The sequence below is a fragment of the Cynocephalus volans genome, chromosome 7 (assembly GCF_027409185.1).
Source record: "Cynocephalus volans isolate mCynVol1 chromosome 7, mCynVol1.pri, whole genome shotgun sequence".
Lineage (NCBI taxonomy): Eukaryota > Metazoa > Chordata > Mammalia > Dermoptera > Cynocephalidae > Cynocephalus > Cynocephalus volans.
The window spans coordinates 54,274,748-54,284,844 of record NC_084466.1 but is presented as its reverse complement, the minus strand read 5'-3'; the positions used below and the strand labels follow the sequence as shown (position 1 = coordinate 54,284,844).

At 34.7% G+C, this 10,097-nt stretch overlaps 1 pseudogene; it reads right to left on the bottom strand.

Moving 5' to 3' along the window:
- Nucleotides 1-4,184: 4,184 nt before the first annotated feature.
- LOC134381560 (large ribosomal subunit protein eL31-like) lies at nucleotides 4,185-4,473 on the bottom strand (annotated as a pseudogene).
- Between the last annotated feature and the right edge of the window lie 5,624 nt (nucleotides 4,474-10,097).

Here is a 10,097-nt window from a genome sequence, read left to right as displayed (position 1 = left end):
GGAAACCTTAGAGATAATCGTATTTAGATTTTATCATAAGAGTGTAACTTTTGTTTAAGGAGAGGCCATACTTTAGATAATGAGCCAGTTTGACCAATTTAGCCCTTTACTAATTGAACTTTGGAATGTCACTTTAATTTACTGACGTTACTAATTTCCATTGTTAAGCTATACTTAGCCATAGACCACTTTTGTAACACTGCCCATGTCCTTATGTCCTACTTTGATGACTGAATCCACTAATTTTTCTTGTAAAACTTCCTTTTCTTGTCAATAAAAAGAAAGGCTGATTTTGGATGGGGCTGCTCCCCTGATGGGTGGCATTCCCTCCAGGCCCTATTGATTGTATTTTGAGTGCATTCTTTCTTTCTCTTTTCTCCATCTCTGTTACACAGAGGAAAGTGTAACATTTTCTATTTAGTAGGTTCATGTCTTTTGTTAAAATTGAATTACCACACTGAAATTATAAGAGTATTTTAGCCTTTTCATACACTATACTAATATCAGTACAAGGAAACAATAGCGACTGCAAAAGATCACCATGTCAAATTGCACAAATTTATTTCCCTTCCAGTCAATTACAGCTTTTAGAATGCTGCAACCAAGGGAGTGCCATAGAGATACTGAGTTCAACTATGAACAGTGTTTTTTTATTATTATTTTTTTTTGTCTTAGCTGAAAATAATCCACTCTAAATTTCAGAGGGTATAAAGTCTGAGACAGAATAATATCCTAGTTACCAAAATCGAGAAATCATACACTTCAATATTTTTATTGGTTTCCTTTATACTTGCTTTACTTACCAATTCTTCATGTAAAGCTGAAATATATATTCAATGATATATTTTGTCATGGTATATAAAGGATACATTAGAGACAAATTGTAAATTCTATATTTAAATATAATATTTTTTTGTGGGCACAGCTGCATTTGGTTCTATTGAAAGTGATTATTACAGACATGACTCCTGATTTTTGAAATAAAGTCTAAAATATTGAATGTTTTAATCATATGTAAAAACACATGGTAATTTCACAATGTAAATGAACTTGTATAATATATTGTAGCTTCAAAAGGGAACTAAATATAATACTGTGAAATAACTTATATACACCTTGTACACAAACTATAGTCTTTTTCCTAAGAAACGAAGATGTTTCTAATTGTGATAGGTCAGAGTGAAGGAACAAAGGAGAAAATGCAAAGAAATGTGTTTGAGATGTTGTTTAAGTTTCGGAATTGTCATGCAATTTAGATAGTCTTTATGTCATCCATCTAAAATCTAAGTTAAATAAGAAAAATAGGTATCGTTCATAAGAAAATGCTAAGAACATACAATATATTAAAACATATAAAACTAGGGAAGGTAATTCTATAGAGATGATTGTGTATTAAATATAGAATTTCTTGAATGGATTTAATAGCAGCAGTTGGAAGGAGAATTGCTAAAGTCAGATATGCCAAAAGGTTATTGTACAAGGGTCCACAATTGAAACAGGACTTAGGAGAGCACTTAGAGCTTGTTCCTGGATTTCCAGAGATGATAGAGTCAAGCATATAGAGTAAAATTTTTGATTGCCCTTTCAGGGTAAACACAGCTAGTGTGTTGCTGGGAGGGTAAGATCTTTAGCATCCACCCCAAACTGGCCGGGTATGTTGTCTCTGAGATCATTAAAGACCACACAAGAGAGACATTTCCCCTATATACTGTACTGTACATTTACATATGGAAAGAGAAAATAAGACTCCAGAGAAAGGTGTGTGCCTTTGGAAAAGAAAATATGGTTTTAGAAGTGTCTCACTCACCACGCAAAGACATATAGTTTATGTGAGCCATTGCAAAGCAAATTTCTGCAAGAACTAAGGGCTTGTACTGGCTGATTAACAATCAGCCCATCTGTTCATTAGGCTTCCTGAACACTGCACAGCAGAAAAGGCACAGTTTGTTAACTGAACTTTACTGTGAGGTGAGAAAATATTTGATAAGGAGATCAAAATTCGGATTTGGGTTCAGAATATGAGGGAATCCTTCCCTTTTATGGTAATAACCCACCTTGAGCTTACTAGAAGTTATATATAAAAGCAAAAAATAGAGCAATAATTCAAAAAATAACTTTTTGTAAGAAAATACCAAACTTATTTAAGAAATAAACTCTGTTGGTATCTGACTTTAAGTATCAATATTTTTTTTCCTGGTAAAAGTTTAACTCAAAAGTATAATTTTTGTTTTTTTTTTGGTCCCTACATTTGTTAGCAACACAATTTAAGAGCACATCATGCTTTGGTATATATAACCAAAACTGAATATCATTCTTTTCTCTCCTAGGCTTGGAAATTTGGAAGAAACTACAGAAATAATACCACCTTTTTAATGTTCCCATTTGTTCACAGTCTTTTATTCCTTCCCATATATTTCACATATGGTGTTCCATATTTTTAGCAACAACAGTGCAGGTAACATATACTTACAACAGGTGTTCATGAATAAAACCAAATAAAAAGGTAACAGCTCCTGGATTTTGCAGTAGAATAGTTCCCAACATTGAAATTTCCAAGCAGCTATCAGTTTGCTCCCCACAGCTAGTAAACAGTGTAAGCACATGGAATTCAAATAACAATGTAAAGTATTGCTAACTATCAAACTGGGGATGAGAATCAAATTTCACATTCTCAGCAATGTATTTGTTAACATTTAAATCTCATATTCACACTAGTTATTATCCATATTTCCATAAAAAATGAAACTGCCAAAAGTAAAAAAAGCTGATAAAAATAGACTTTATGTATAAGATCAAGTCTTTTTACGGCACTTTTAAAGAAGTTTATTCATCTAATTTTCTCACTAGTCTTGTGTTAATAGCTAAAGAATTCAATTGCATCTCATTGTGAACACAAAAGACATTCCCTACGAAGAAGAGGTACTGATTTTCGATACAGCTATAAATAGCAGCAAAAAAAATTCTCCCAAATTGTCCTTTCCAAAATATCAACTTCAGTTATACAATTCTGTTTTCACTGTTTCTTAAAAGTGAAAAATAATCTGTAGCACATGACTAACCCTCCATAATTTACATTGCTTTTTACCTGATTCATTGTAGCGGCTGTTTATCTCCAAAACAGCTTTAAGCTCCTAGAGGGTATATGTTTTTCATTGGTCTCCAAAAGCCCTAACTTGTTGTTAGGTATGTAGCAGTGACTCAATAAAGACATGTTTAGTAAGAAAATGTAGCCAAAATTTAAATAGTAAACTGAAATATGGCATGTTCACTGTAATTTCCAAAAACACTGAACTCTTTCATCACTAGAGCAAGATTAATAAATAACAGCACTTAGAAAAACTCACTCACATAGATTTATAAGAAAAGAAGCATTTAACTTGCTATTCTTTCTTAAAAAAAAATCTATGACCAGTTTAGTTCATATCTAACCTTGAATAGAAATTATGAGGGGATATTCCTATATTTCCACATTAGAATAACAAGTAGATTTTCATTAAATATAATAGATTCGGCAAATGCGAATAAAAACTCCTTGAATGATGCTGAATATATGACTGAAATGAAATCCTAATAGAAAAATGTCAGAATCATAAACAATATTATTTGAAGATCTGCCACTGTACATATCTCAGAACTATATGTCAATGTGACTACACTAAATAATTTGAAATATTTTCAGCTAGAAATTATTATAGTACAAATTGGTGAGAGCAACATCTATACAATATTTCTTTATTTTCCTTTCACTTCTCAATATGTAGAATCCTTTGGTCATTGTTCTTCACCTTTAGTTGTTTCTATATTGCATTGATTCAAATTGATTCTAATCCTTGTCTTCAAGGGCTCTCCCCCTTTGCCAGATGTCCCACTGTGCCTTGTGAGACCTCATTTATATGATTAACCCTTTCCCCTACACTCGTTATTTTTCTTTGTGGTTTTATAATTTTGTTTGACAATCTGCAGTTAGTTCTTCTCCATATTGAGTGCCTGTAGATTTTTGAAAGAGGTGACAATGTACTTCAAAATGTTTATGGAAAGATTCATTCTATTATTTATTTACTTACTTATTTTTGGTGGCTGTCTACTATAGGGATCTGAACACTTGACTTTGATGTTACAATGCTGTGCTTTAACCATCACATTATCTTTTAATTCTATTTTTCCATGAACTTTTTGAAGTGCTCTCATATGTAGGTAACTAATGTATCAAGCCTGTTTGGTGAATCTGCATCTTCATTATTTTTCTGGATATCCACACTCCTGTTCCTTTGGTCCTGACAGCTTTGTTAAGCATGGCATTCCCATCTCCTTTATGGCAAACTTTCTGGATCTCATCGAGTGCTTGAGGAGCGTGCATCTTGAAGCCCACTCCATGGGTGTGCTTGTGAATGTGGGTAGTGTATTCTCCGGTTATCACCTCATGGATAATAGAAGGCCTTTCTTTTTATCCTCACCCTTTTCTGTGGGAGTCATTCTTTCAGGCCCACCCTAGAAAGGACTCTCCCACACACTCATAAACATTTATTAAACCTTACTTTTACACTTATTGGAAACTTATTGGAAACTGCCACTTGAAACTTATTGGAAACTGGCACTTTTTATGAAATTGGCTCTTTCTCCATTACTCGTCCTTAAGTGTGAGGAGTTAGGGCTGGACATTTTTGCTTCTCAATGATGTTTCTATTGCCTATTTTTGTAAAAATATACCTGTAAAAGAAAAACCTGTGTTTTTAACTATTACTACTATTTTAACTATTACTACTAGGTGAGATCCACCTTCTACCCCTGCTAGTTTCTGTTGATTTTCAAATAACAAGCTAACTCACTTATTTCATGGACAATTTGCCATATGGCTCAGAGTCTTTCACTGGACATCAAGAAGGTTCTTATAATCTTTTCAATACCATGGCCTCTCTGTTTTATAATTCTTACATCTCAAATTTTTTTCTCTGCACTTTGTTCAACACCCTTCTTCATGTATTTTGTTATCACCTAAAAATATTCTATCTCTGAAATCACTAAATAAGATTATCTGTTCTTTTCCACCTTAATCTCTCATATACTTTCATCTTTTCTCCCCTTTGTCCTCATTAAAATCTCCATCACATGAACCTTTCTACTTTTTCCTACCTCTCAGCTACCTCTTCACTTCCCTGCCTGTGGTCCATAATTCCAACAATATCTAGTCAATGATCCCAAGTCCCCTTGCCCATTATATATGTATGCTATTCACCAGAATACCATCTACCTGATTGAATTCAACTGTCAGTCAACTTTTCCCTGAGCATGTCCCAATTTTAACTTGATCTTCTAATTCAGACTCCACCTTGGATTTAAAGTAACTTATTGTGAAATGCAAATCTTATCACATCTCATTCTTACTTAGAACTCACCAATGTCTTTTATCACTTTTAGCATAATGTCCAGAATTTTATATGGCCAAGAAATATCTCTGTGACCCGAACTCAATCAACTTTCAAATTCATCTTTTGCCATAGACTTTTCTTCATTTATTCCCCCCCCCCAAGGTATTTTTGTTTGCTTCTCCCCATACCTGTTGATGTGTTTTGATTTTTCTTTGCTTTCTTAGATTGGAATTATGCCTTAGTTCTCATCTTAGACATCAGTTCTTCCAGGGAGCCTTACACGTCTACCCCGTACATCACACCATAGATACCTCTGTTGAATGTTTACATAACAATGGGTAGATCTCCTCTTAAGGCACTACAAATGTCCTTGTTCAAATGTTTTTTTCTCCCTAATGAAAGGTAAGATCCTAGAACACATACGTCTGTTCATTTTGACCACCACTGGGCCTTTACCACATAGAATAATGATCCACCTATTGAAGGTGTTTTATATATAACTGTTAATGAAGGATTAATCTTCTACTAATATCATGGGAGAATTATCAAAGAACAAAAAAAGATTTACTCATTTAAAATGTTAAAATTTGAGATATGAGAATTATTGTACACAAGATATGTACAATCATATAAAGATTTGTTGTAATTATAAAACCATTTGAGAATAATTTCTATATATATATTTTGCACATTTATCTGTTGTTTATCAACTCTTTTTTAGTTTAAAACATGTGTATGTTTCTTAATCATTGCTCAATATGATTTATATTTTTCTTGGTATTACAATAAAATTATACACTGTTAAGCCCTTTAAAGAATAGAGCCATGTCTTTTTCATCTCATTTCTCCCCTGACAACAGAGATCTTATGTTTTCTGAGGGATGATTCCATGTGAACCCTCCCAAAGCCCTCCTGTTGTCCCCAATGCAGCAAAAATGTAGATGCTTTCCAAATATCTTATACCCTTTCTTTCTTAAAAATGGAATCCTAGCTTTACTCAGTAAAGCTATGTCAGCCAAAATAATGCATTCCCTAACCTTCATTGCAGATAAATATGGGCATGTGACTAAGTTTCCATCAGTGAGACTAAAAGAGAAGTGTTTATTGAAGACTGCTTAGTCAGCCAAGAAGTATACATTTTGGCTATTTCCTGCTTTCGCATTTCCCTTTTTCATAAAAGGAACACATGCTGATGGTAGCTCTGCCAACCTTTCTGTATTATGAATTGAGTTTGAGCATAGAAACAACATTTTACAAATACGAAGAAGATGATAGGAAGAGTTTACGTCCCTTTAAATTGGATGAGTTTGCCAGATTCAAAAGGAATGCCATAATTGGGTTGAATATAATTAGTTGTCACTCAGAATTAATTCCTACCTCCTCAGAAAGTTTTCTGTGCTGCAAATCTTAGAAAGCTGAAGACTGCATTTCTTAGATATCACTAGATATATGAAAAAATAGGATTCAAAATTAGATGAATTTGTATGAGATTTTGAAAGTGCTAACCTAAAATCCATCAGTTGTCTTGCTCTAACATAAAAGTGTCTCTACCATGCCAACATTGCTTCTTTGGTCCCCATTCCTATAAATTCTAAACTTAGTATTACTAGGCCTAGTATAGCAGTGCTTCTCCTTGTTGCTCTAAGACATTCTCCCTTGCCACTGCTTAAAAGCCCAAGCTCTGATATTCATTTACATATAAGACTTACAATCTTGATTGTCATTTATCAAATTCTGATTACTCCCCATCTCCATGCAATCCATTCTAACTCTGGTGTAGCTATACCGGCTTACACATTAAAAAAAAAAAAAAAAAAAATCTTTATTACCCTCTGGCCTTTCCATTCCATACACTTCTGTCCTCCAGTGATAACATCAACTTTATCTCAAGCACTCATTCCCCAGGTCATACACTAAAGCAGACCCTGGCATCACTGGAAACAGCAATATTTACATAAATCAAATTCATGCATCCTATTCCCTGACTACCATTTCTAATTTTAAACCTCACTCTTTCAAGGATTCCTGAATCCAACAATCCTCAAGTCCATCAAGACCACCAATCCATTGAGCCAGGCTCCTAGTACACTATCTAATATGCTTTTCTGTCCCAAACTCTAGCACATCTTCACCTATCTTTACTCTCTCAAGTTTGCTTCTTAGTTTAATGAGAATGTAAAAATTAGTAGAAAAGAACAGGCAAGGATCCCCAGGGAACTTCCTGTCCTTTTAGGTTTTGCAGGTGTTCTTTGGCGGTGTTAGACCTTTACTGGTTAATACCAGAACTTTGTCTCTGGTCTGTGGGTGTCTGTTTTTTCTTTCAGTTCTGTGTAGGATTATTTGATATTCCCACCGGTTAAACTCTGTACTGGAACTAATTTGTTGTCCTTTGGTTACTTCTAAAATGGGGGAACTTCCTGTGGGACCCAGCAGTTGAGCTCTGTGGTTGAGCTAAATTGATGCTTTGTTGCTAATTCTCCGGGGAAGGCTTTTTGTGCAGCTCAGGTTTTAATTGTTGACCTTTTAAGCATTTGTAGGTGTTGTGAGCTCTTATACCCCTGGGTTGTGTGGAAACTCTGGTCTGGGCCTGAGTCTTTTCAGCAAACTACACCCCCTGCAGTTCTGTATTCCTGACCAGTCTCCACTAAGTGATTCTGTGCTGATTAGAAGGAAGATCAGCTGCCCATGCTGTGCCCCAGTGTTCCCCTGGTGGGCCCTTCTCCCCAACCACTCTCACTCCAAACACTTCCCAAGAGACCATGCACCTGTCCCTTACAGTGACTCACCAGCCTCTGAGTGACTCCTTTTTTTTTTTAGCTGTCTATGGCCTCTCACTCTTTTGTGGGTCCACAGGAATGCTGGCCTGGGAGCCACAAAGGCCCTCTTCTCCCTGGCAGCCTCCAAGCAACTACATACAAAGAGCACAGCTGAAGCTTTTGCCAGCTTTTGTTCCATGTGTTCGTCAGGGCCAGCCTTGATGTGGCCAGGGCTCAAAATGGTCAGAGTGGTTCTTTCTTTCTCTCATCGTCACTTCTGCTGCCTTCATGATCTCTGTAGGTCTCTCTTTCTCTTCCTCTTCCCCTGAGATCTAGTGGCCCCAGCTTGGCACTGTGTTGCTCTTTAATAGTTGTAAATTTGTTGATTGTGGGAGAGTGTGATGCTGGGTACCATCTATTCCGCCATATTGATCAGAAGACCACCAAGATTCAGTTTTTTAATCCATGTTTACCCAATTGTTCCAAGACCATTTGTTGTAAAATCATTTTTTCTCTCATAAAATTAACTTGGAACATTTGTAGAAAATTAATTGAGCTTGTGTGTTAGTTTTCAATTGATGCTATGACAAATTACCATAACTTAATGACTGAAAACAATGCAAACTGATAATCTTAGCATTCTGTAGGTAGTATCCAACATGAGTCATCCCAGACAAAATCAAACGTGAGCAGAGTGGTGGTCCTTTCTGGAGATTACAGAGAATAATCTGTTTCCTGGCCTTTTCCAGTGTCCGGGGACCACCTGCATTCTTTGCCCCATCATCACATTCCTCTGTCTTCAAAGGCAGAGATGGCAGGCCATCACTCTGTTCTTCCATAATCACATTTCCCTCAGACTCTCTTCCTCTGTTTTCTCTTTGTCCAGTTTTTAGAACTATTGTGATTACATTGACCCCACCAAATGATCCGAGATATTCTCCCTATTTTAAGGTTAGTTAATTAGCAATCTTAATTCAATCCGCAACCTAAATTCCCCTTAACGTTTTTACAGGTTTGGGGGATTAGGATGTGAAAATATTTGGGAAACCATTATTCTCCATAACATGCTACATATATGTGAGACTACTTTTTGACTCTCTCTTCTGTTCCATTGATCTATTTATCTGTCTTCACACCAATACTTCTCTATCTCAATTAAGTTTATTAGAAAGGTAAGTGTTAATATCAGGTAATTGAGTTCTTAACATAATTCTTCAAGATTGTTTTGTCAATTCTTGGTCCTGTGTTTTTCCGTATAAACTAGAGGATCATTTTTTTTTTCATTTTATACACAACAGTTTTTTGGATTTTGATTGGATTGAATCTATAAATCAATAATAAGGGAATTAAAAATTAAACAAAATGGAGCTTTTCAATGAATTTATGTGGGATTTTTTCATTTATATAGGTCTTCAATTTATCATAGCAATATTTAACATTTTCATTATAGCAATGTTAAATATTATTTATCAAAATTGGTTCTAAGTATTTTATTTTTGATACTATTATATGTAAGGTACAACTTTTAAAATAAAGTATTTCTTTTTAATTCGTTACTACTAGCATATAATGACTATTGAATTTTTTAAGAAATTATAATATTTATTTATTTTTTCTCTTTTTTGTTATTACAGCAGTTGATTGTACATATCTGTGGGGTGCAGAGTTGAATAGCAATACCTGTGTGCAATACATGATGCTCACATTGGGATAAAACAATCTAATCATTTTTCATGGCCCTTTAACAATTCCTCGTTTACCTGCCTCCCCCTCCCCATTTCCCACCTCTGGTAATCTCAGTTTTATTCTCTCCTTTTGAAAGTTCAACTTGTGATTATTATATTTATTTATTTATTTATTTATTTATTTATTTATTTCATCTCATTTACTTGTGTATTTTTTTAGCTTCCCTCTATGAATGAGGACATGTTGTATTTCTCTTTCTGTGCCTGACTTATTTCACTCAAAATGATTT